This window comes from Oxyura jamaicensis, chromosome 18 (assembly GCF_011077185.1).
Source record: "Oxyura jamaicensis isolate SHBP4307 breed ruddy duck chromosome 18, BPBGC_Ojam_1.0, whole genome shotgun sequence".
NCBI lineage: Eukaryota > Metazoa > Chordata > Aves > Anseriformes > Anatidae > Oxyura > Oxyura jamaicensis.
Window position 1 is genome coordinate 7026880 of NC_048910.1, and position 25743 is coordinate 7052622.

The 25743-nt window shown below is 37.9% G+C and overlaps 2 protein-coding genes across 12 annotated transcripts in view; one reads left to right on the plus strand and one right to left on the minus strand.

The window, feature by feature from the left end:
* The window catches only part of LOC118175736, a 214843-nt gene that overhangs the window by 187813 nt on the left and 1287 nt on the right, over window positions 1–25743 (plus strand). For 2 of the 10 annotated variants that reach the window (XR_004755097.1, XM_035342239.1), the window contains one exon: window positions 300–1444. The exons of the other annotated variants lie outside the window; for them this stretch is intronic. The gene's annotated coding sequence lies outside the window, so the exon portion shown is untranslated. Of the gene's footprint in view, window positions 1–299; window positions 1445–25743 lie in introns of those variants that run through there. 10 annotated transcript variants of the gene reach the window in all.
* The window catches only part of CA10 (carbonic anhydrase 10), a 199467-nt gene that overhangs the window by 125592 nt on the left and 48132 nt on the right, over window positions 1–25743 (minus strand). The gene's annotated exons all lie outside the window — the stretch shown is intronic.

Below are 25743 nucleotides of genomic sequence, written 5' to 3' on the forward strand. Positions count from 1 at the left end.
ACTTCTTTATGGGGAATGAATCTGAGAAACCGTCTCAAACTCGAGCATCAGAAAATTACTTTCAGTATAAACTGACAAAATAAACAAATTCACTGAGGTCAGTCAGAACTCTTAGATGAATACCACGGTGACTTGAATTGCCAAAATCATCACTTAAAATCTGTACTGCTTCAGAGGATAGAAAGTAGCAAATCAGATCATATTTTTAAAGAGACTTAAGGAGTCTTCTACTTGCAGGTCTCCAGACCTAAAAGCAAACAGGCATGTGGAATTAATTTCCACTTTTTCCCTCCCCACAGAGAACAGTACTGAAGAATTGAGCTATTCGTTACAGAGAAACCCTAAATAGCACCTTTCTGGAAGCAAAAGGAAATATTGTTTAATAGTTGCTTATTTTTCCCAAGGCTTTTGCTACTGGTCACAGTCCATAATAGGAGATGAGATCTAGACAAGACAGTGAAGTTCTTCGTGTTACACTAAGACTATAACTTTCTCCTGTGAGTCCTTCACAGATTTTGTGAATTTAAGTTACTCTAGAATCCACAAGCTTAAATAAAAGGAGTCAACTTATTCATGCAGCAGTTCTTGTTTATATATTTAAGCTTTAACATCAGCCTTGGCAATAGCATGAAACACAATCAGATTGTATTTGTGCAGCAATTATTCTTGCCCTGTGTAATTACTGGTCCCTCAGATAAAATCTCAAGCTACTTTATTGAAGCTGGGAATTGAAACCACAGAGAGAATCAGCTATCTATGTACATCAATAAAGCAGTCCATTAATTATTTCCACCTACTCAACTTGAAGAAAATTACCATACTAATGCCTCTGGATAACCACATGACCTGCTTTGCTTCTACATAAAAGCCAAATGTAAAGTCATAAAGGCTTTGAGAGATAAATCGGGGACACTAAAGAAATGACAGAGTATAGAATGGCATTCATGTAAGTAATTGGTCACAGAAATCTCCAGACCACAGTAATATCAGACAGTATCATAATGGCTTCAAACTTGAGAACTGAAAGTATTCAGATTTCTTTTTAACAAGCAGAAAGTTGATAGCTGAAATACATCACTGAGAATAAGACAGCACTGCCATTATCAAAAAGAAATAAATTTCACCAATAGATCTTGAAACATATCAAAAAGTAGGAATCATGAAGAACTCAACAGCATCATACTAGTTCCATACTGGTCTGTTCAAATGTCATCCATCCTCTCTTTGCACGGAAGATTCTCAATGACAGGAGAAGTTCAACAACTCCACTGGCTAAATGAGGGGAAAAAATAGAAGGGGTATACGAGGGGTTAAGATTCTAGAAATATACTTTTAAAAAGTGTATCTTTAATACAGACACCCTGCAATACTCTTCTCAATTTACCTTTTAAATTACAGCTGCTCATTTCTGCCTAATTAAGCATTTTCTTCAATTAAAGCTATTACCTGGGAAAAAAAGTATTTAGTAATCACAATTAGTGACCTCTAACCTTACATAGCTTTTGCTTATTCTCATGTACGCAGTTGGGATACCACTGTAGATAACACCACGACTTCCTTTATCACACCGATAAGAGCAAAGTAATTCACATTTATAAACCATGTTAATGATAAGGGAGGAAGCAGTTATACAACAGTATGCAATCAGATCCTGTGTGTCACAATGTGGACAGGTAACACATACCCTAAAGCTGTACAATCACATGCTACTTTAGCCTTTCCCAAAATATAGGTCAGCTACTTAAAAGGTACTTATAGATGCCTTTCCCATTCTCTCATCTTTTGTGTTCTTAATATGGCAGGAGTAGGAAGGGGTGTATCTACAGGCAGAGGTATGTCCAGGTCCAAGACTAAGCAACTGCAGTAAGAATCTTCTAGGGTCTTTGTTACTGCTGCTTTGAAAATGTAATGTGCTTTCTCTTGTTGAGAAAGGAGATACAGTCTTGGGAAAAACTGTTTGTCTCTATAATGTTAGTGAAGTTCCCACTGCTGAAAGACTTAGAATAACTATGGCAAGAAATGAATCTAATGAAAATAGGTTCAAGGACAGTTTGCTTTAAATGTTAAAGAAACTGAGCTGTTCAGTGGAGACATCACAGATTGAACGCTAGTCTTGGATAAAGGAAATCCTTCTTGGTAGAAGAGCTAAAAATTAAAAGATGGGGTTGGGAATAAGCACCACCCTCTCCCCCTTTTCTCAGAGAACGCAAGATACATGTGGTCTGGATCCCTGCCTGCCTGCCATTCAGTTAAAACATTCGTCTCCCTTATGTCTGCCCATAATATCCCAGTGCCTGGGATGCCTGTACGAGTAAGTAGCTGCATCAATTACTTGCCACTAGCTGGCAGCTTCTCATTGAGCCTGGTCAGTCGCTCAGTGATTAGTCACTGCCATGGTTCAACGCTGTTCCCCTTGAAGCAGGCAAAGAACAAGCTGGCAATCACAACTGAGTAAGTTTGCCTGATGTTCATTGTAACTTGTGGGGTGGAAAAGTGGAAGAGTTTGTCCTGGATTTAAAGGTAGACTGAAAGGGCAAAAGAAAAGCAAAAGAGCTGTGATGGTCATTCTGTCCTTTAAACTGAAATGTAAGATACCCAGGTTTTGAGCATCCCATATCTCTAAATGCAACCTTTCCTCTTCATCTTTCATCTCCCATTTTTCTGTTTGTGCTGTTTTTCATTCTGTAAATCTGGGGACTTTGTCGCTACTAAAATGAGCGACTGATCTGAGGCAGGGTGAGAGCGCTAAGGTTTTAGAGAAGATCCAGAAGAAGAGTGAAGAAAGCTTCAAATAAATGAAATTGGGACACAGTAGAAAACCGTTCAGATAAAGTAATTTAAAACATTTTTAAGGGAAAGAGAGAGACTGCTTATTCAGCAAATAATTTATGTTCTAGAGATTCATCTTTATTTTAATGTCTTTGGGATATTGTTGATCCTTTTGCTGAAAAATATAAATGAAAGAAGGAACATAAATATGATTTCTTGTAATGTTTTATTCTTCCACAAGTGTTCTTTCTGGAGTAGTGGCTACTGCAGTGCTTCACAGCAGACTTATTAATACTCTGCTCTCAGGTAGTAAGTCAGAAGCTAACTATTTCTTGCCAAATGGAGTATGTCTGCATCTGTTTAGTGCTTCACTTGTTCATTAGCCTGGACACAACAAGCATCATGTTCAGAAACTGCAGGGCATTACAGGATTCAGTTTGGAGGAGGCTGGCACTGAAACTTAAGGGCAGTGTGTAAGGAACATCAGTAAGGGTTAAGCAGTCCTGATCTCTAAAACATTTGTGGATGACAGTGGCCTCTTGAGAATTACTTGTAGCTGTGTACCACAAGACTCCTACAGCTAATGACAGCACGTAATGCAGAAATGTCCTGGCTCTGCTGACTTGCCAAGACAAGTGAGGAGCAAGCACAGAGCTAACCACTGAGTGCTGCAGTTCTTATCTGTAATGACAGTTCAAGACAGTAACACTGATGTTCTATGCTCTCATATTTTCTAGAGTAATCAGATTTCTCTGACCCCATTCCACAGGGCTATGGCCCTACCTGGGGATGCTGTTTCCACAGTGAGTTTACCAAAGCTCTAACTCTGATTGTTCTTGGAAAGGCCAGAAGTCTTTAGGACAGCTGAATAAATGCACTTACAGCCTGAAAATATTGTCGGGGAAATACTCATCTATTAGAATTCCAACACAGTGCTGCCAAGCCACAACTCTGAACAGAGCCATTACCACAAAATGTTTTGGGATGGAAAGAAACCGTGGCCTCTCCTTAGCTGCTACATCAGACCACTCAGCTAACTGCTGTCCAGGAATTGATCTTCCAAATGATCTACTCATTTTCCTAACTGCAGTCATGGTCTGAATCTAGTCACTGCTTTCTTAATGATTTGTACATGCAGCGTGTAGCACAGCCCCTGCAGATATGCTTCTGCTGCTGCATACGGAAGCTAGAGTTACCTAGGAAAACCTGCATGTGTAGGAAGAATTTCACTCTTATACTGAATGATTCAGCTCAAATACTCGTGGCTATTTCTGCTGTGCTGCATGCGCAACCAGGAGAAGCAGAAAGGGTTTAGTGGTCCCTCTGATTTAGGGTGAGCTTGGTTGCACGGGAGCCCCACTAACTAAGCATCTTCTAGAGGACAGTCTCACTTGCTGCCATTTCCCCTTTCTCCAGAATAAGCGTTTGTATCCTACTGATCTCTATGTTTGACAAACTCTTTATATAGGAATTACTGTCTGAGATGTAAGTGGATAGCTGAGTGCAAGGGTATTCTTCTGGTTGATGCCACATTATCTGATTTCTGTATTCTGTATGTGCACCAAGGGACAAATACGCTGCATAGGAAATGTAACGGTTTTCTGCCCAACAGATCCCTGCATCATCAATCAGCTGAATGTCAAATGGTAACTAGTATAATAAGTGTAAGGCTGCTCATTATTGGTTTAATTTTCAGAAATGCTGAAACACATTCTCAGAATTCTCTTAAATCAGGGAAAATACAGGACGATGTGGAAGGTCACTTTCTTGAAAAAACTGGGCCATTTACATAATCTGAAAGTTTTATCTGTGCGCTGTCTTGTCTGGAAAAATTGTGTACAAACAAATATAGAGAAACTGCTTAAAAAGGAAAGAAACTGCACTGGTACAAGTCTATCTGCAAGCCCCGAAACAACCAGAGAAGAATGAAATTAGCCATTTATTGATGATAAATAAAACATACCAAAAGCTGGAGTGGCATCTCATGTCACACACTTCCTCTTCTGCCACTGCTTGTTAGTTACTCAGCTGGGTTAGTCTCTGGTCCTGTTGGCTTCTGTAGCAAATGCCAAGCAAATGCTACTTGTTTCCTCAAGGTTTTGCACACCTATCATTCAACCAAGTTTCCTTAAGGAATTTGCCATTACTGGGAGCTGTTCTACAATTGGATTATTGCCATATGTGTTGCTCAAATATACTGCAACTTTGTTAATGACAAGGTCATATTTCAAACCTTTTGGTCCACTAATGCGTTTGGTTTTGAATTCTGCTGTGAATCTCAGCTCCCAAACAACCTTGCTGATCTTGCTGAGGCTGCTTTTGAAGAGAGATGCAGAGCATGAAACTGCTGAGTTCTGCTGTCAGTGAGAAAACATTTTGAAAATGTATTGGTTTTCACAAGGCTATGAAGGTTCTTAAATACTCACCTAAATGTGTATTTAATGACACCACTAAGTGTTTTCTTATTTACTTTGAAGTTTCTGTATTTGCGGTTAAATACAGAAGAATGTTCTGCAGCACTCCCATCAGACAGGCAACTGGGAAGACTCCCAAACTGGTTTTGTCTGCAACCCTTCCCCCCCCCCCCCCCCCCCCCATAAAAATAATCTAGGAGGGAGGGGGGAAGGGAACCAAGCAAATTAATGCTCTGGCACTGCTTGAGAGTGAAGAAGGAAGTAACTCTAAGAAGAGAGTGCTGGATGCAAAGGGAATGGCTTTGTGCAGGAATGTACAGAGCAGTGCAGGGGCAAGGCACTGCGTGTGGGGACAGTGAGTAGGTGGGCAGGGTACACAGTGATCCTCTGCTGTTCCAATATTTCTTAAGAAAGCCTACAGATTTCAGCTGCTGTACCCCTAGCCCATAGGGGTTGAAGTTTATGTTGAACTTAGCACAGAATATGCATTTTCATCTATTTTGCTGTTGAAATTTTGAATTAGCTCTGGAAGAAGGTAAATATATGTATTTGGATATGTTACTGTTATTAGGGCTTTGGTGCTAAGAAATCATAAGTATAAGTTATCATAAGTATAAGAAATAAGTATATCATAAGAAATCAAAAGTATAAGTTATAAGTATATAACACCAGGGCACACGTGATTTTCTTAACGCTCTTTTTGTTTGTTTGCTTTTTAAATGAAAAGGCCTTTTTAAATGCTATAGTGAATTCTTAAATCAGAAGATGAGAGTTCAATGCCCAAGCATTGTCATAATTTCATCTAAAAATAGCCACCAGAGGGCAGACCGTGTGTTCTTAAAAGGTTTGTGTTGGGCCGGGAGCTGAAATGGGCAGGACCCTGTGCATCCCCCGAGTTCAGTGTCTTCAGTTCCCTTGTAAATGGATCTTGGGATGGATGGGGGAGAACAGGCCAGGGATTATATAAACAGGGAGCTGGAGAAGGGTGAGCACGGAGGCTGTGCAATAAGGCAGGGCTGTGCAACGCGGCAGCCTCCCAGCTGCTGGCAGGAGGCCAGTAGCTACATGACTGAGCATCAGGTCAGAGAGCAGACCCACAGGACAGCCTGTTCAGACAAGATTACTTGCAAACAGCTCAAGGAGACTGTTAGTGTTAGCCGAGGTGCCAGAACATTATGGGTACTCTAAAGATGGAGGCTGAAGGAACTGTCTCCTCTCAGTGTTGTAGGGTGATGTTATCACACTCTTGTGGGATTCTAATATACTGCTAATGCTGTTTCTAATCTGGTCATGCCTGATCTCACTGTTAACACATACAAAGAGTATGTCCCCAGAATAATTTGGAAGCGTCTGTCTGCTGGGAAACATAATTCAATCTAGCAACTGAATCATAAGATCAAATTTGTTCTGAATGTGTCAGTAAAAATTGATGCGGGCTATTGGCAAGGAGCGGACACTTTCTCTTGATGTAAGACAGGATCTGTAACAGTGCTGCAATGCTGCCATCAGTGCTTGCAAATGGAAATGCACCTCCTTACATAAAGCCAACAGGAGCAACCGAGCTGTGGAAGCCAGGTCTGTGCTCAAGGTTAGATCAAATACCTGCCACAAGGAGAACCCTCTATTATTTCCAGCTAAGAACTCCCCAATTTATGACTGCAAAGCTGTTTAGCACAGTAGTAATCCTTCCTGAACCTTTCCTTAGCTGTTTTCTTAAGCTCTGGGTGTGTACACGTGCTTCATGCTAGTGTCACTCAGAGCACTACAGAAAAATGCTGCTCATCTGACCAGTACTGGTAGGCGGCACGAGTTTGTAAGGCAGTAACCGTGTACTGCTTTCTTACCATGGCTTGCAGTGACTTATTTCAGCTTGTGAAAACTGACATTAGCAAACATTATGTGTGTGAGAAGTACAGCAGTGCACAAGCATCATCCAATCTGCAAGGTAACTGTTCCACCTTGAAAAGCACCACAGCAGTAGCACCATGTTTTAGCAAAGCAGTGGAGAGACCACTCAGGGGTCTGCCCAGAATGCAAAATTGTAAAGCCACTCACAGGCACAAAAACTATAATCTACTTCCCAGAGTGTCACAGGGAGAACAGAAGACCTGTAGCTCTAGAATGCTCCCGACAGCCTATTTCTCTCTGCCAGAGTCTGTAACAGCTCAGAAAGAATGAGCATCAATTGCTTCCAGGGGAAGCATGTAAAGGATAATGTATGTTGCCTTTTTGGCAGCCAAGATTCACCAGAAGATAGTGCCTTGGAGGCTTTATTACTTGTGACCTTCACAGAGACCCGAATACATCTTATTTTCTGAATTATTCCAGCCTGTGGATACAGCATTTGATGGTCTTTCTAGCAGTGTAAGAAAAATCATACCTTCCCTGAGGAAGAGGTTTAGGGGGAAGAAGTATTAAATGGTTACATCCAAGTGGGACAGAAAACTTATGGCCACACACATGGAAAAGGCTGCAAAGGTGACTAAATGTCAGAAGTACTTTCTAATGGTTCTGAGCTCCTAAATCACTCCAAAATTCATTAATATTATCAAATACATTGGGTAATCAACAAAACCTCATTTGCAGGCAAAAATTGTAGCCTCATAACCACTGAAAATGTAAGTTCAAGTTGACTTCTTTGTTACATACTTGCTACCATTTTTAGAAATCAAACTACAAACTAATCCTGGAAGTATGACCAACTGAACTAATAATGCTGAAGTCTTGGCAATTACCAGATTGTAACCTTTCCTACCTGGTTTTCTTTTGAAAGCAAAAAAAAATGAGTGAAGTTGCCACTTGGTTTTTCAGTTTTATGTTGAATTAGTTGAATAAACATACTAAAATAAATGTTCTTCATACTAACAGAGAAACTGCTCCTGTCTAACGGTCATTTAGGACGATAAACTGGTCCCATGCAGTTGGCCAGCGTGTATCAGTGCACCCGTCTGCCCTTAGTACTAGCAAAAATACAGTACACATTTTTAAACACAAACTATATTAGCTGAATACATTTACTGTTAGGTGGCATGATTTCAGTTTGTACTTTCAGTGAAAATGAACTCAAATTATTATTTATGAACGGAACATTTATTTTTGTATATCAGCCTTTAGATACATGGCAATGTGTTTTACTATTGCACACTTCCAGTAGAAGTAATATTCAGAAGGCTTAGTAAGTACAGATTAGCTACCTTTAATGTTCTTACTTCTGTTTAAACTTGGTCTAACACAAAGCTACCAAAGCTAAGTCAGTAATCATAAATCCTATTACAATTGCCATGTACAAATACCCATTCACTACAGATGAAGTTTACTCTCAACAAGTTTTTCCAGCATCATCTGGCCAAATAAAGAAAAGTAAATACCAGGCTTACAATCAAAATTGTATTTCTTTCTGGTTCACTTCACTGAATTTCAGCACCGTCCCTGGCAGACGGGAAAGGGAATGGAGAGACTTGACAGGACAAACAGTTTTTCCTTTAGGAAAAGCTTTCTATGTTCATTTCACAACAATACATATAATTATTTTTCTGTCTGAGCTTTAAGAAGGGTATTTCAAGAATCAAAACAATTCACTTCCTAGCCTGCTTTTCAAACAGCTGCAGTGGTGCACATTGAAATAAAATCCCTCTTGGTTTGTATTCAGCCTAGCGGAAGAGCAGCAGTAGGTTAGCAACCATGTTATGTGCAGAGACTGAACTTACTCCAGTGTATTTGCATTTTTTCTTTAACAGAAAAGATTGAATATGTTACAAGGAAAATGGAGAGGAAAGTGCTTGTTTCAGGAATATTTTCTAAGTGGAAAGTTGAACACAAATCTTAAAAATAAATAAAACAAAACCTAACCTCTTGGCTAGCGTTAGGAACATTGTCTTCATAAAGTCCTAACTGAACAACTCAAAATAACTTTGGCTACATAATTGTGGTACAAGAGAAACAGGACAAAGTCTGAGTCTCGCAGGTAGGTAATTATCATTGGAAGCTTCACCTCCATCAATAGTGATGCTTTTTCTTTGTTCTGTGCTATTAGCTGTTGTCAGTTAGGGCAGCTGATGTATCTATTATGGTTCTGAAGAAAACCAGCAGAGCAATATAATGACAATTCCTGGAACACTTATCACTAGGCTACTACCTAATGTACAAGAGAAGTATTCATTTATTTTCTGTAGCATTAACTGTGGCCAATTTCGTAGGAAAATAGTCTCTATACATCATTGCTTGGGACTTAGTCCAATGATTTGCTCCTCAGTCCTGAGATTAAACTTTTTGCTATCTTCACATTCAAACATGAGATATTTCAATACCATAACAGTGCTTGGTGTTTTTGTTAATCTACTGATTTGCTATGATTGTGGTTCTTGAGTAAAAATCACTCTTTTGAAGCCTCAGTGTGACTTCAGTGGCAACACTTACTAAGTTTGAAGATTTTAACAGCTTCAAAAGGAAACAATTTGAGCACTGATTATTTCCTAACAAGAAAAAAGTAGTAGAATTAGTAGCTAAAAATATTACTTGGTTTTGCAGAAAACAGTTTTAATCATGGTGATTCAAAATGGATGTCTTGCAATGTCTTGCAGTGTGTTGGTTTTTTTGTGGAAGAACATCTCATTTTAGACTATCTAAAGCACCTTCTCTCCTTTTGTGCATGTTTCAAAAAATTTTGATTAGTTCTTCAGCAAAACAGTCTTCAGTGTTGTTTGCTTCACGAAAGCCATAGTTATCAGGTTATCTCAAATCATCTTTCTTTTCTGGGTGAAACTTGTTTTTTGTTAAAATACAATCAGTGTTTGTAGTTAAGTACTTCCCTGAGCTATATATACATTCTGAATACACATTGCTTGCTAAAAGGTACTAAATTATCTACATCTAATTGCAAATTTATGCTCAACATCTCTTCCAGTCTCTGAAATTCCCCTTTTTAAACTTCTGCTTCTTGGCATGTTTCTATGTTTGTTGTGTCGCTTATAAAATCAAAGTGGACATAGCCTCTTAAGCAGAAAGGATATTTGCAAATGGCTGAGGAAAATCCTGTATTTTTGCTCACACAGTTGGGCTTGCCAATTTTTAGTTTCTCTTCCTTTAAAAACATACACTGCACTGTGCAGGATGAAAAACTCCATAAACTGTAACCTCTGGGAATTTTCTTCGTTGATATATTCTGAAGTTTCCTGCTGCTACCATTGGTGGAAGGATTTTGTGATGCATTTAAAATCAAAAGTTCATATGAAATGCCTGGTTAAAGCAGGTCAGATGGACTGCCCAGTGTACAAGCCTGCAGTAGCCATCACCAACCTGCCTGGGTATCCCCAAAGATGCCAGTGATTACACAGCCTCCAGTTCTAGAAATTTCTTTGAAAAAGCACAGTTTTTGCAGCACAAGGAAGTTTCATTAAGATCTCTTCTCCCTGAGATGACACTTTCTCATAACTCTTTAAAAGTCTGGAAACGCTCTATAACTCATTAAGCAGACGAACCTAATTTTCTGCAAAAACAAATATTACTTCCAAGGCAACTGAAGCTGCATAAAGCTCACATTTAAAACAGGTGTTAACAGTGTATTTTAAAACAAAACAATTTTGATGGACTCAAGTTTTCTCCTAGGAACTATTCATTATTTGTATGCCAGAGGTGTCTCTTTCACACATGCATTAATTGCCCACATAAAAGTAGTAATGAACTGTACTTCCTAGTACAGTGCCCGGTCCTGCCGTAATGGAGAGGAGAGTTCTCAAACCCTCCACTGGAAATTTCATGCACACTCATGTAAGGGCAGCGAGACATTCTATTCTAGACTTTGAGGTCCCTGAAAAGTCATTTGGCTATTGCAAAGAAAAAGGACACCAACCACTGAGAAAATCCCAGTGAACACACCCAAACCTAGGAGGAGAAAATTTCCACTTGAGAGATCTGATTTGAACTCCATTGGACCACTGGCACAATGTGCTTTTGAGTAACATGTCATGAGGTTTAGGATGACTCCTGAAACTTGCCAGTCTTCGTACAAAAACTTACTGACATGCACAGGATATATTTAGTTTACTTTTAAGCTGAATGTTCTATATTTAATTTACTTCTATAGCCTCAGGTGCATCTGAACTTGATTGTAACAAACCGTCTACTAGGCAGGTTTTGATGCATTATATGGATGACAGACAAATGCAGATCGCTTGTCTACTTCTGTCTGCTCTCCTACTTAAAAATACATCTAACTCAGCCATCTTTAAACATTTTTCTTTAAACTTAAGCAGTATGTCCCAGGATGTTTTGTGGCTAATTTTTGAGATGGAAGTGTTGAAACTTAAACACTTAACACTTAACAGTGTGCACACACATCCTGCTATTTTGCTATGACTGAGGCTTAAATTGAAATTCCTGAGTTTGTCAGTAGTTGTTTTTTTCTTTTTTTTCCTAGGTTCTTGTTATCACTTGCACATCAGCATTTCTAAATTACAAAGAAATTCGGTTAAATTTTGCCTTAGCAAATTTCACAGAACCTGAACTTGGCAATGACCATCCTGGCTGCTAGCTGTACACGAGCAGGTGGCACTAGGTACAATAAATAGATTTAAGATTAAGTATGTTTCTTTTCACCCCTTAAAAACATGATAACATTTCAGGCTTAGGCTCAACATTAAACTAGGCGTAAAATTAAGGATGCTTATCTGAATATGGTAAAAGCACCTTAGAGTCAAATGCCTGCCACAGCTCTTAAGAAAGCAAAATGTTCAAAACCACAAACAAGTTTCTCATTATCAATGCTGCCTTTTGCCTTGACTTTGCAGAAAGAGAATAAGTGGCGATGCCAATTTGGGGGGGATTTCCCATTTTGTATCTCTGAATCTGTCTCTCACTGAATTTGGGCAACTGCATAAACTAGGTAGGCTTGTTCAAGTTTTTTCATTACCAGACTGATCACCCCCTCTTTAAATGCTGACAGATTCTGTCATTTTCATCTGCCTGTTACTTACTGTACACATAATGCTAGTTCAAATTATCGGTAGGACTGGCTTGCAGCTTATCCGTTAACACTTGCATGCAAACCTGTCAGTTCTTCACATTAAGATACATTTACTCTTTTCAAAACACATTCAAACTGACTACTAATTCTTCAGTCCTTGACTTCATAGGCAGTATAAACTTTTAAATGGTAATTGAGTCATCTTTTGATGAGCTGAAAGGGAGAGCAAAGTATGATGTTGCCAACAGCACACTGCTGTTTGCTCAGCAGTAAAGTTTATGGAGTACTGCTTTATTCAGACAAATTATTAGGTTCAGCACAGGTGGTAGGTGGATGACACACAGTCCTGATGTACAGAAAATCCATACCCATTATCTAGCAGCAGCATCTAGCCTTGAGATCTGTGAATTTACAGCTGACTTAGGAGCTATGACCAACAGTGACACTCAGCGTGCAGTCTGTGCCCCTCCCCGTGGAGGGCATAAAACTCACCAGTACGAAAGGTTGGCAGGAGGATCTACTTTTTGTGATAACTGTTAAAACTGAGATTGTCTACTGTTTTTTTTTTTCTTTTTTTTTTTTCCATGTTACTATTTAGAGTACAGATGGGGGAATGGGGGGTTTCTGTATGTCCCTCCACTTCATGCACCATATTCTTTTGCTGCAGTGAGTTTTATGAACTACTTAGTCTTTAGTTTTTAAACTGTCTAGGTCATTCATAATTACATAGAACCATATTTGTTGCCAGAAACAAATCATTGGCAAATATAACCACTGCCAAAAAAGCATCCTGCTGCAATCCACTCATAACCAAGCTTTTTCTTTCCATCTTGAAATACTACTTGCATTGGCACCTTTCATTCTGTTCTCAAATTCTGAACAGTAACACTGTATTTTGCTTTTTTTTTTCCTGATCAATCTTTTACTTTGAATGTCATGAATGTTGTCTGAAACTTAGAACCATTTTCTAGTTCAGTTTCTCCTTCCTCTGTTGACTTTAGTGCTTAGAACATCTTAAAGCCTGAGCGTCTCTTAGTCTAGACCAGATTTTGTGTAGACACTATACTTTTTCCTTCAGATGATCATTATTTTTTATATTTTAAATAAAAGATAAAAGGGTTAAGTATGATTTAACATTTATCAGCAGATTCAAATATTTTTCTAAAGTGGACACTGTTTTTTTTAATGCTCATCTAAGAGTTTAACATTTACTACCTGTGAGGTGTTTGCACAGCGATCACCTGAAAATCTGCTCCCTTTTAAAGGTTTTTCTGATACTGGAGCAGGAAATACTTGCTGCAAACTTAAGCATTTTCTTCTGTTAAAATTCCTACCAAAAGCATGGTGTAGAAGACAACGCTAACTTTATGAAAAAGGTTCTAAGCTTGCGAGGCCTGATTAAATAGAATCATACTGACTTTATTAAAAAGGATTTGGTTCCCCGTTACTTTCTCAGTTTTTAAAATGTATCCAACTTAGCGTTAACCATCCAACGTTTTTGGATGAATTGCCAAATCCTTAGATGGCAGTACTTGTTGAACATATAGCATAAATATCATTCCTCCTTATTTGGTACTTAATACATTCGGGTTTTCTGTTCATCTGAGAAAAGTCTTGTTGCTGTCTCTTGTTCTTATGTATTGTGCTGCACTTCATAATCTTCTTATCCTCAACAGACATGATGCCAAAATCAGTGTTAGAGCTCCTAACAGAATGACACCTCTTCAAATTCAGCCTTGTCTGATATTTCACCTCAAATTGAGGAACTGAATGGTTATGGCACCTTTTCTTTACTTGGATTTCACATACTCCAGATGACAGGAATTACATTCAAAAGGCAAAGCAAAGGATTAGAATCTATTTTTGCAGAATCCAGTCAAGTATGACTTGCACATATCTCTGTCCTCCAAAACATGTTTCTGAATGATCTATAGTTCTAAATTCCTTTTAAACAAAATTTCCCCAAAACTTGCGCTGTGGGCTCCTCACACTATCAGGTAGGCCCCTGTTGTAGGCAATAATATATTTTTCTGACATCTTCATTTCTTTCCTTCTGTTAAGATTAAAAAGAAATGTAAAAAATGCATGCCTTTTTGTAGTATTTTCTATAATGTCATTTATCTTATTCCGATTCTCCTGACAGTTTGCAATGCTTCCAGAGCTTACATTTCAAAGAACTTTTCAGCAATTCAATCTCCTTTTGTGTGCCACGATCCGGCCTTAATTTACCCAGATGAAACATGGCCAAGGATTTTGAGGAGCAGCAGAGATTTATTTCAGTACAGTTAAAGGTGGAATAAGCATCAGGCTGCCTCCATGTTCAGCAGTTCTGTAAGGTTTGGCTTAGCTCTTCTGAATTCTCTTAAATGAGGTTGGCTACAGGTGGCAGTGAATGTGATATATCCCCCCCAAAACTGTTTTCTCAGCATCTACTGGGGCAGCCGTATCAGCTTCATGAGAATCAAATTCAGTAATGGCAGAGGAGAAAATATTTTGGAAACCTTCATTGTCTCTTTTCTCTTCCTGGGATGAAAGTGCATGGAGTACTAGCAGCAGCAAATGGCACAGTCAGGGTTAAGTTTGTTGTAACTGAGGATGAGACTCTTGCTATGTATACAAAAGTAGACAACAATAGAAATGTTCTTTAGAACAGAAGAAGAAATTAGCAATCTATTTTTTGTGACTAACAGAAATCCCTTTATGGCAGCCTATGCAACAGATTAAAGTTGATTTTAAAAATTATGCACTGAAAGCACATGGAAACACCATTTATAGTTATTGCTCAAAAACTTGGATGATCCTAAAAACATCATCAAGAAAGTGGTAAGAAATTTTACTTATTCTACCACTGTACACTAATTAAACTGTTTAGTGCAGAGATCAGCATAAATAAGGAATCAGCAAACAATGATGAGCATGGAATGATTTGTAATATCAGTACATTGATGCACTGGGCTCTGATACTGTAATTTGATTGGCAGCATTTTATTAAGTTTTGGCAGCATTTAAGTAGACTGGGAGTGCTGTTATGAAGCTCAAGCACATTAATCCAAGCTCCAGCTCTCATTAATACTGATGAGTGAAGGCAGTTAATTGAATTATGTATGAAGTGCCGCTGATTAAATAATATTTCACTCCTTGCTATAGAATTAACTCTGCTTTATTAACAGCCACTGTTGTCTCTAATAGTGAATGTCAGAGGGACCTTTTCTCAGCCATCCGCTTTCATTTTTTTAACCATCTGTTCAGGTTACTTATGTGTTTTAATCTTTTCCTATCGTATTCTACTTGTACTTGCCTTTGAAAGAACTATTTGAGATTTTCAGAAATGTTGGTATGATACTGGAAGTCTTTTATTCCCTTATAGAAAAGGTTTAGATTAAATTTTTCAATTCATTTGTTCTCACTGACAATAGAAAAGGATTCTACAGATTGTAGAAACATTTTTGATGCTATCTTATGAATGAAATATAACAGTAACTGAATATTTGTTTTGCTATTTTGGTGATTTCACCTTTTTTTTGTTTTTCTACTGTTCTGAAGTATAGCATATAGAAGCAGGGACACACTGTTGATGAGGGAGAGAAGGGAAAAGTCCATACACAGAATTTGAAGTCACAAAGAAATTGCAAAGCAGGGCTTCAGAAAATAAACTAATATCCTCTTAGGAACTCTACTGAACAACTACAAGAATTACTGTCTTCACCAGTTGGCAGATGTTTACAATTAATCTCAACGGAAAGACACCTGAAAGAGATCTCAGCTATTTAGCTGTTCAAAGACAACATGGTAAAACCTAATTAGGAAAGTGGCAATGGCTTATAAACAACAATAAAAGCCTCAACATTGTCAAGACAGAGGAGTTACTCCTGGGCTATACTGTCAGAAGGCCAGATCATGGTGTTCTTTCAGCTCTGCAAAGAGATGTTATGAGTTGGCAAAACATTTGAAATTATGTTAACTGAAACTGTGTACTAACATGCACATTAAAGAATACAGAAAGCAATATGCAAAATGTAGAAAGTAACAGCTTCTAGTTAGAAATAAGTGTTTTTAAATATGCAGTGTTGGAGGTATGATAGAGAACTATTTTATTTTCAAAGCAAAAGATGCATACCTTTTCCATGATTGGCCTCAGAATATTCTAAGACTAATCTTTCAGGTCATTGTCCTATTCCCGGGCCTATGTAAAAGGTTTTCAGTGAAACAAAATGGAATACTGCAGTGCACAAGTGATGGTAACAGAAAATTAGTGTTTTAGTACATCAAAACATGCGTGCAATGTTTTCACTATTTTATATTAGTTTGTATTCCATTTATTTCATAAAGATAAATGAGGAACAGGCTTTTTAATGTGTATTTGTAGAATAGAAAGCCTAAAGCAAGTACTTTTTTATAGATTTTTTTTTTTTTTAATTCCAATGCATGCACTTGTGTGTCCCCAGAAATACAGAAATACGATTTTTCTAATTAAATTAAGTGGATGTTGTAATCAGAAACCAAGATGGAAATGCTTATAAGATATTGTTTAATGAAAGTAAATCAGATATTTCTTAATTCAAACTGCAAGAATACCAACAATTAGGATCAGAGGGTACAGCAAGGCCTCTAATTAAGGTTATTTACTGCTTTGACACAATTTTCCCTTGGTACTCTAATTATGATGTACTAAAAGAAAATTTCAAGAATACAAATACCGCATCTGAAACCCTGTTTCATGAAACAAGCTTGTATTTTGATATTGAGATGTCTTTTCCAAAAGAGCTAAGTGATCTGCATGTACAGTTATGAATAATGGAAATGGTCTGTGGATGGTGCACTGAACTCAGAACCAGAAAATCTGGGTTCCTTTCTACTCATCTGTGAAGTCTTCCATAATATATATGATAGATCCATATAACTGACATGCAAGTCCTTTCTCACGTGGGGATAATAGTCTGTGTTACAACAGTTAGGAATATTCAGTGGAGGAAGACGAGAACAGTTAAATCAGGGCTAAGGGTGAGATTTCTCTTAATTCACCAGGCAACTCAGATATGACATACGTGAGTCTTTCAAAGAACAGAGGTGTACCCGCAGTGCTAGCTACTTGCCAAATAGGACTAATCTTCAATCTTCTACTGAAATATGATGGTGCCATAGCCAGACTAAAAAGTGAAAAATTCAGTGTTCACAGTACGATGATAGACAAAGTGTCTTAATCAGCAGACAACAGGAGGTCCCCCTCCCAAACCACTGATGATTTCTGTATTTAAAGGCTGGATCCAAGGAACTGAGTGCAAGGACCAAAGGCCCTATTAAAACTAGAGCTAGAAAATTTGTTTTTCAACTTAGAATCTGAGTCACTTTGCCATTGCAAAGTTTGTGTTTTATTTTGGTAGATATATTTGGGAGGAGAAAGTTTCTTGAAAATAAGAGACTGGATGATGAAATAACTTCACCTTGGAGCGTGCAATCCCTATTGTTTGGGGATGAGGACTTCCAACACCAAGAACCATTGGCTAAGCCCATGTGAAAAAGGAAAAAATGGTTACCTACGGAGGCTGGAAGCACGCATGCCCATAGTCCAGATGTAATTTTCAACTGCCTATGAAAATATTGATTTTGGAGTCACAGACTGAGGAACGGATGAGGAGGAGGCAGATAGCCATCTGTGGAGGAAGCTTTGCTTGCTTCTCATAGGTTCCAAAGATCATGAAGTGCTGTTGAGGCTGCCAGCTGGGCTGCTGCCATGAGGCTTCTCTGTTCCATCAAATAATCTCTGGGAAGTCTGCCTGTGAAGTCATAGCATATATCCCAAAACAAGTACCACTTGATATATCTTCACTATGAAAGCCTGCTGAGAAGCAGGTTTTCTTTCCAAATATGTTCAGACTTCAGGTCTTCTATTGCCTGATGCTGTTGGGGGCAGAGCAGTGTGTCTAGGGAGTTCAGTAGTACTGTAAGTCTTAACACCTGGTGTTTTTTCTCTGATCATCTTGGATTGCCTACTACGAACACTTCCACATGTTTCTCCACTAGAGGGAAATGGAACCCTCTTCATTCTTGAAGAGAACTGAATATTGAGGTTTTCTGCTCTTATGGGCACATTTAATACTGCTGAGTTCTCATGGAAGTAACCAGACACAAACATTTTCATAACTAAGCTGCATGTTTTCTCCTTTCTGTGCTTTGAAGAAAGTTGCTCAAAACTCTTGTTAGCACAAACCAGCAAAGGACCTGGTATAAGTGACAAGGCTTTAACTAGTTGATTAGCTGTAATATCTACAAAGTTGATTAGCTGATTAACATCAGTTAATCAGCTGATCAGCAGCAGTATCTACAAATTAGTTTCGTCAGTAGCAGAAGGGCAAGAAGCCACACACTAAGAACTGTACTGTCTTGTGGAGAGACCATGACGGTGCAAAAACACTGCTGATAATTTTGACATCACTATAATCGTATATACAGGCTTCTATCAGTGATAGCTTAAATATTGTGACATTCCTTAAGTACTTCCAATACTGTCTTTTGCTATTGAATGGCAATACCATGGAGAGCAGAGAAACGAAAGGGTATCTGAAAACCTCAAATACAAGTGGATAGCTGATTCAAATATAAGTTCAAAACATAATTCTTTTGGTCAAAGATGCTTTGGGATGCTTTCAAAACAGAGAACCAACCTATTTTAATAACACATTTATAATCAGCTTGAAAATGGAGATTAGAATGGGAGCTACATACTAGTCTTACATATTTATATATTATGCCCACCTAAATACAAGAGGATAGTCATTTTTACTTATCTATTTTTACTTCTGTATCTCATTACAATTATTTTGGCTGTGGTAGAATCCAAAAGTAATTCTCCAAAAACAGATTATTCCCCACACCTGTTATGCCAGGGCAAATCTGAGGTAAAAAAACTGAGAAGAGACTTAGTCCCACAGCCTCTAAATTTAGAATAAGAAATACCTACAGAACATGGTGAACTCAGTAGGTGATTCATTTCCTGTAGAAGATGATTCCTAAAAGCTCAAGTATCTCCAGAAGGTCACTCCCACCTTCAGAAAACATACACAACAACTTATTTTTAGACTTCTGTAGAAATGCCTTGCCCACACAGTAAATTGGACATATGTTCTTGGATTTAGCTGCCAGTTTTGTTAAATTCTGGGCCTACTGTTTTTACTAAATAAAATTCGCATTTATTTCAGTCAAAGCAAAACTCCATTTTGCGTGAGTTTGCTCATGGACCTAGCAGTCAGAGTCTGCTGTTGATGTTCTTATACTTCATGGTGGGTTGTTGGTCCTCCTACAAGCCCATTCCTAACTTTAGATGGAGCAGCTGGAAAGGATGTTGGATTAAGTGCATGCTAACTGCATTGCTAAATCAAAATGAAAGTGGTTAAGTCTCTTCCTTTTGATTTCATTTGCACAATATGGATATGCTTTTTCTGTAAACAAAATGTTACAAGAAAATCCTCCCTTTTCTGATTAGCCCTATTAGCTCTCCATTGTGTCTGCACAGGAGCACTGCAAGAATGGTTAGTTTATAAATGTGGGATATAAATACCCAAGTTCCTACGATCTTTTATCAAATGAATTAATTTCAGTAGTAGATTAAATACTAGTGTATTTCAATGTCTCTCCCTGGAAATCTTTCTACCACAAAATCCCAGAGAAGATAGTCTTTAAAAATCAGTGTACTTCATCTTTGATCATTATGATCTTTTCTTCCTCATTTATTATCATTTTTTTAAAAATTCGTCTCTCATTGTCAGCTTCCTCTCAAAGTCTTTCAAGTTCACTATTTACAGAACACTTGCATTTATACTCTTAATTCATTGGGCCCTCCTTTAAACATCACCAAAGACTAAAAGCTCTGGACAGGCATCGGAAGTTTCCAATGTGGACCTTTTTGCATCTGCAAGTAAGACAATAGGCTTTTGCCAACTATTGCTTGGCTGACATTAATGTAGAATTAAATACTCATCATATTATCATATCATCCTGATTTCCTGTGGCTTATTTATAGAAAACAAAATTTTAAAAGCCCAAATCATTTCAGGAAAATATTCCCTGAAAATGTAAAACGACGACAACAAAAAATGGCATAGATATAGTGACTGATTCTTGACAGGACAGCAATGGGAAAAGTTGTGCATCTCAATAGTTGTTCCGATTCTTAAAAGAAATAAAACCATGATAATTTATTTGTGCATCTTCATGCAAAGATGCCACTTACCATTCAAGGAGCAATTTATTCATCTCCACATAAAATTCCACAGAACTAACCCTCAATTTATAGTATAATTTACATCTGCTGTTCAACTGCTGGATTAATTTCTACCACAGATGTGTTTTCTGCTATTGTTACACAGTTGTGGATCTTATATAAGAAAGGCTACAGATAAATGTTGTATATGTCAAGCACCTCAGTGGTAAATGTTAGAAATGTTTAAATTATATACATATATGCACCTATATACATGCACACGCACGTGTCTGTATGCATGCCAACTGCAGAGCCACATAGTAGAATAATTCTGAGATGGGACTTGAAAAGCACACCTAATTATCAGCATGAATAGAACAATTAATTTAAGCTGTTAATAGTTTAGTGAAATTTAATATTGTGATCATCGCCTCTGGCTTGCACTAAGCACTGGCTGGTTGGAGGTTTTGGCTGTTTAAGAGGAAGAAAATACAAGAGGCAGAAATTGATCTTTTCTTAGTGCAGTGCCTGAAAATACAGCTATTTCTGCCTATTCATTGGACTGGGCAGGTTTGTGAGCACCACCAGCTAGCTAATGTCTCTGCTGAAGCAACAGGCACTAACAGAGGTTCTCAGGATAAAAAGTTAGCTGAGCTCATGGTAAGATTAGACTAAAATTTGATCATTTTTGTTAAGCTTGACAGTGAATTTAGACTCCAGTCAATGAATAAATTTGGGCATTAGCTCAGGCAGCCAATGAGGAGATGTAAATATATTTGGGATTATGTCCATTCACCATATGACACCTTCTACCTATTTAGCTGTTACTTGCATGTGAAATATATCAGGAGAGAATGTCAAGTAACATGGCATTGTGAGATTGTCTTAACTCCAAATGGCTATGGGTATGTTTTTATCTTGGGGTCACTGAAAATAGCTGTCAGGAAGCAAGGAGAACAGTTAGGGAGTCAAAACGTACCAAATTTGGACATTCTCTGAATAAGGACACTTGAATCAAGTCTTATCTCTTACCGTTTTGCTGTACAATGAAAGTGCTTTCCTAAAATACAAATTTGTCTGCATGTTTAATACTGCAGTATGGGGGAATTTAACAAGTCACATTCAGTAAAATTTCCTTATAATCATAGAAGAATATATGCTGGGCTAGACAGCCTAATGCAGTGTTTCTGACAGCGGACTCTGGATATAAAAGCAAATACATCAAGCCACAGAACAGGCTATTTGGAGGGAAGCGGAGCTTTCCTTTATGGACACAAAGACAGAAGTTCTTATGCTATTCATTTTGTACAGAAAAGTATGACTAAAACTTTCATTTACTGTCTCTATACTGGGACAGCAAATGCAGGGTTTTTGACAACTATTCTATTTATAAAAGTGCTAGGATCATCCAGAACGCAAAGAACAACCCAGTAACCCTTTTTACACCTCAATCCCTCAAACACACTGTGCTTACAGACAGGTCATGTTGCAAGATTTAGCATGCTATTTCTCTGCAAAGGCAAATGTAACACAGTGCGGAACATTCTGTAGTTTAATGCAGTTTAGGAAATGTGACTGTAGGTGTGTGATTGGTAAGCAAAAATACATCTGTTAAATGGTTTTGACAATATTTCCTGATTAAAGCCAGCTAACGTTATTCCAACAGCTTTGTGTTTAGGAGCCTGCAACTAAGAATCCCCCTTTCTCCAGTTATGAACAGCACGCTCCACAAAATTCTCACTGTAAATATATGTCCCAGCAACAGTAGTATGTATTAAGTAGTGGAATGTGTCTTTATGTACATTATGCATGAAAACCAATGCAAGCTCATGTTGCAGAACAGGGTCAAGCAGGAAATTGAAAATTAAATGCCAGTATCTCAGTAACAGCTTCCTGAAGGGCACATTAGGAACAGTTTACCAGAAATCATCCCAGAAGGAGTAGAGAAACAAGAATACCTTTCACTTGAACCCATTTCTTCTGCCTTTGCTGCCGCATAGCAGTCATTTAACTTTCTCTGTATTTCCATTTAATATGTGGCAGGGTTTTAGGGGCAGGGGTTTAACTTATACTTCAGTTATTCACACCACTCAACCCCTACAAGAATAGAGAACAGTCTTCCAGGGAATAAATTCTCACTTAAAGATGATTTAGATACTTTGAAACTGTGCAGTGAGAATTACGATGGTCTTCAGGCACTGAATGATCCAGTAGGTGCCTACTGGGATCATCTTATCTTCTCGCCTAAGAAAGTTGGATGCTAAATTCCCAGAGCCTTTGAGAGACTGTGCATCTTACCTACTTAGCTCCTTTCCCTTGTCCAGTTGTTTGCATTTTAAAGCATTTAAATAGAGTTTCTAGATCTGGCCATCAATCTTAAAAAGCCACTGGGACTTAGATTGCTAAACTGCTTCTGAAACTGAAAGCTGATAGACAAAATTATCCTGTGTTTTAATCTGGACTTTCTAAATCAAGAAGCGTTGTTTATGAAACTGAGTAACTTTTCAGTATTTTAATATTCATGTTCTGGAGCTTCTTCATGTCTTTATCTTTGCAACCTAGTAGTGATTTAGGTAGAGTTTTGATGCAAAACCCACACAAACGTTAAGTGCTTATTATGTTTAATGGATACAAATAACCATAAATACTGATGACTTGATGTAACAACCTGGGAACATTTCTGTTACCTTCAATAAATATTTGTAGCTCTATATGCCTGCTTAACTGTGTATTGGTGCCTGCCTGAACGTACTAATAATTCAAATAAGGCTTTAAGAAGAGTAGTTACAGAGTCAGCAACGAAGGAGAAACAATGGTAAGGCAGGCAGAAACCTGAGCATCAGCAGTACAGGCAAAAACCCTTCTCTCTTTCATTTCAATGTAATCTTGCCACTTTAATCACTACGTTCCCTTTGGTCCTTTCCAGAATTCCAACACTGTGATTACATTGAGTTATGTGTAGGAAGAGAGTCATGTCTCTGCTCCCAATTCGCATCTCACTTCACATCTCAGTAAATGTATCTTCATTTTTTTATCTTTTTGGCCTCTTAACCATTATTTTACTTAAACTACACATAGGAGTTTTATGAAAAATACTGTAAAACAAGTTGGGATACAGTGTTTAAAAGGCTATCTAAAAATGAATTTGCACTGGATGGCATTGTTAACTGGGAAGCTATATTTTTAAGTAATTGCCAGAATAATGTGACTATGGCCCTATGGCCTGAGCCAGAGCCTCTTCAAGTCAAGTGGAAGACTTCCACTGCTTTCACCAGGCTCTGGGGTAAGGCACTGTCTTGTTACCGTTAAACTTTAGAATTAAAAAGCCACAAGTCCAGCCTCAAAGCAATATGCCCATAAACATGAAATTACAATGAGCAATAAAATCTTGAGAGATTAGTTTCTCTATTACTTTAATTTATACTCTTGTTAACCAATTTAAAATGCACATTAAAGTACCAGGTAATTCTAAAGATGTCAGTATCTGGATAATAGAGCTTGGTGAGGCCACGCAATATAAGTGTTTCAGCCAAATCCTATTAAACTTCAGTCATTTATTTCCTCTTTATTTTAAGAAAGCCTAATTTAAAAGTAGGAAGAGAGCCATTTGGAGATGCCTAACTACCAGATAGGAAAACTAAATGGAATCGGAACTCGCTCCTGGGAAATGGCCTAACATGCAATAGTGAATGGGTATTCTGTAGCCATGGCCTACATAGTCTTGGTTGAAAATACAGCTCAGAAAGCTTAACTACATCATCCGGGATGCTTTCTTCTATGTTATATGCTATATCCTGTGAGTCATCCAGAACAGCTAAATCCTGCTGTTCTAAAGTGGGACTAAAGCTGGGAATTAGCCATCCTTCATATCTGCATGTTGTAGAAAGGCAGCTGGCTCATGACAGAGCCTTAACTACATCTGAGCATCCTATTCACCCTATATGGTTAGTGCTCCAGTACCACTAGTGCGATCCCAGGTAAAAAGGTTTATTCCTTCCATTCAGCCTCTCTTCCCCATAAGAAATAAAGGATACGGTATTAAAATGTGATATCCTGAAAATGTACATTATTAATGCAATTGCAGTGTAAACACTAGAAAAAAAAAAAAGAGGTGGATATCATACTGCACAGCTGTGTAAATAAGTTAATTTCACTCAAGGTAAAGAAGTTGGAGGGAGTTTTTTAAAATACAGCTATAATAAAATGAATACAATCTTGTAAATATTGATGATTTTTAAAAGAACTCATTTCTGATGTCCTTATCAAAGGGATGGAGCACTTGACTCAACAAGCAAATCCCACTGGTTTCAGTGGGAACTATTTTCAGAGAAAAGTAATAACACAATTTTCAAAACTAGCAGTGGCTGGCTTTTGTACAGACTACTGTGACAAAGACTTGCTTTCCAATTACTATAATGTGTTTTTTTTTTTTTTTTAAATAATGCCTGAATTCCAGAGACATTATTGAAATAAATACAACATAAAGTCTTCCTTGTAAGCAAAGAAGAAAACTTTCATCTTTTTACCATCTGATGATTTTTACTGAAATACCAGTGTTTAAAAGCTACTGCTTCTCAACTTTGGGGTTTTTGAGTTGAAACACAGCGGCTGTGCAATTGGCTGTTGCTTGGCCTGCACCTTTCTTCCTCTTCCTTTCCACTAAAACTATGCCATACTGTGAGATAATGCCAAAACTTAACTGTGAGTAATCATGTAACTTTAATCAACTCTATTAAAAAGAGTCTTTGAAATAAAAAATCTGCTAATGGGCATGAAGTAGGTATGCCAAATTCACAGTGCCAATCCTGTTGGCCACTGTTGCTTCTCTGTTGGGGCAGCTGCACTGCTCCACTTTAGGCAGCCAAAAGGCATGGGTTTCTCCAAAGGACCTGCAGGAACATCTTTTTTCTTTTCTAATCAACAGCATGGTGACCCTAGACAGACTAGCTTGATGACAACAGGCATCTCAAGCTGTTGGTTAGTTCTCCCAGAGCCTGCACTGTTACTTTGAACTCAGCTTATCTTTTTTGTTACCTACAACTCATTTAATATTTGTAAAATGACTTATCTGTGTAAAGATCTTCATTTTCCACATAAATCACCATAACTGAAGCTCCTGGTTATTAAAGACATACAGAAAATAAGATAAAGGGAGGTCATAAGATGGTCCTAAAAAAAAATATTTCTCCTTTGGGGGTAACATCTATCAACAATATGTTCTGGTGTCAAGTGAATGACTTCCAGCGTGACCTGGTTATTTGTGCCACATATTTCAATATTTTTCTCTTTCCACCAGATCCTGAAGGCTGTAGGCTGTGATGTTGTCTACATGCACTTGTGAATTATAGCAGTGCCATTTGCACAGCTGTAGTTAACGACCTGTCAGGTTTCCCATTATGATG